Consider the following 2,195-nt stretch of genomic DNA (forward strand, 5'->3'; position numbering starts at 1 on the left):
GTTCTTAAACTGCCTGAAACCTACTGCTTTGCAGCACAAGGCAAAGATTAAAAAAAAACAAAACAAAACAAAACAAAAAAAATACCCACACAGCCTGACATTTGGGGAGGACAGAAAACATGAACAAGTAAATGGATAACTATGCCCAATATGACTGTATTTCTATATATATATTTTTTAATTTGTGTGGTGTCATGCTCTGCAAATTATCAGATTAAAGTAAAAGAGACTTCTTGTGAAGTAATGCACTAAGCAACATGAGCAAGAATGGTAATATCTGGACCTTTATTAATAGATGTGCTACCACGGTTAGATATCCTAATTCCAAAATGCAACTTTGGGAAGGAAAATAATCTCCATGTGCAAAGTTAAAGATAACATAGAAAAGATTAAACTATACAAACTGGGAGTAAAAATGGCCAGAGAGGACCCAGGTGATCAGAACTGGCACAGAGCCCACAAGACAGTAACTGATGGACTGTTTTGAAAAAGCTAATTTTTATGCAGAGTCCAATCCAACAGTTGCTTGAGGCCTCTAATTCTACTTAATATACAGGTGACACCTCTCCCTCCCCATCTCCCTTCCCTCCCCACCCCTTATTTCTCTGCAGGACAAGAGGAAAGAAATGTAGCCCAATCCTCTCTTTTGAGAAGGTGAGGTCCTGCTTTTACAAAGTGCTTTGTAAATGTTTGTCCTGTCTGGCTGACCCACTAGCACATGTAGCTCCAGTGTATTTCAAGGCTTATACATTTTAAAAGGGACAGTCAGAATTTACATCCTTCTACCACCAAGATAGAACAGTAATCTTTAAAATTATTTCCTGCCTACAAATTTACTTCAGTTTGCTCTATTCAGGCAGCCAAAAGTTATTAGTAAAAACAGTCTTTGATATTCATTGCTTTGGCCAGGAAGTAAAATATTGTCACAGCAATATTTTAAAAGAATATTTACCAAAAAGTTAATAGGTTTGTCATATGTGCTTTATATCTTCCAGCCATGGAATGTGCAGTTTGACAGCATGTCTGAGTCCACAACAGCTTCATTCTGAAAAGGAATAGCATAAAAATGGCAACTAAATATTTTTTATTAGAGATGTTTGGATTGTAAAACATCCTGCTCTAACTGCACTACCTAGCACAAGTATTTTGCAAAATATAATGACCTAAACCAGGGGTGTCAAACACAACTGTCCCCAGCCTCTACCAGGATGGATTCAGACATTGTTGGTGACAGGAGGAAGAACAGCGTGGCAGTGGTCTGAAGGTTAACACTGTCATTGCTCATCCCCTGTGTAACAGGCTGCAGGCTTGCAACCTGGATCAGTTAGCCAGCCCCTAACACGCCCCTACCTAAGGGGCCTCAGCTGGCTCCGGCAATCAGCTAATAACTGGCTGACTAGAAATAAAGAAGAAGTGAGATGAGAAAAGGACCTAGAGAGGTGATGGTCTGGTGGAAAGTGAGGCTTTCTCCAAGAAGGAAGGAAGACTGGGGGTGAGAGCTAACCCATGCTTGTGGGTGTTCAGGTTGGATTGTTTTGTGTTTTCTGCTCAGTTCTGTGGTGCAGGTTCACCCAAAACTTGTGTTGCTGGGCCCAGGATAAAGGTGTGTTTATGTTAGATTGCTCATATTTTTTGGCTGAGCCATGTAGAGCAGATAGGTCCTGGGCACTTGAGCCTGTGTTGCTGAGCCCAGAGAGAAACTAAGTTGCTGAGACCAGATTAAAGGAGCTGGTTCAAGGACTGGCTTATGCCTGGGGGTACTGGATGAATGCAGACCCCCCCCCCCCCCAACTACATCTCCTGGTTGGGCTCTGCCTTCCCAGCTACATTTGCAGGCCATACTCCTGCTCCCTTTGTCAGTGCCTCCAGAAGGCCAAATTAAACTGCTCCATGGGCTACATCTTAGACACCCCAGCCCTAACCTGCACCAGGATGCACTGCCTCCTGACTGTAACCAGCTAGAGCAGAGCAGTAGAAAAACCCAGAAGTTGCACACAAACTGGTTTAAGTGACTGGGAACTGCTTTAAGCCTGTAACAGAACAGAAGTGCAGTGTACATAAACTACTTTTAGCAAACCCTGGCTGGATGTAGTATCAGACCTAACTGATTTAGGTCAAACTGGTTTCTGGAACTTCTGTCCCATGCCCCTTCCTGCTTCAAGTCAAATCCTAGTGCCCTCCTTACCCCCCCCCCC

General features: G+C 43.1%; 1 long non-coding RNA gene across 2 annotated transcripts in view; it reads left to right on the forward strand.

The window, feature by feature from the left end:
• Positions 1–1,428: 1,428 nt before the first annotated feature.
• LOC109297041 overlaps positions 1,429–2,195 on the forward strand; it is a 14,871-nt gene continuing 14,104 nt past the window's right edge. Inside the window, exon 1 of one of the 2 annotated variants that reach the window (XR_002097170.1) lies at positions 1,429–1,492. This is a non-coding gene — a long non-coding RNA (uncharacterized LOC109297041). The remainder of the gene's footprint in view (positions 1,493–2,195) is intronic. The other variant, XR_002097169.1, reaches the window with a different exon arrangement.

Source organism: Gavialis gangeticus, unplaced genomic scaffold (genome assembly GCF_001723915.1).
Source record: "Gavialis gangeticus isolate Ggan-Ray unplaced genomic scaffold, GavGan_comp1, whole genome shotgun sequence".
Classification (NCBI taxonomy): Eukaryota; Metazoa; Chordata; order Crocodylia; family Gavialidae; genus Gavialis; species Gavialis gangeticus.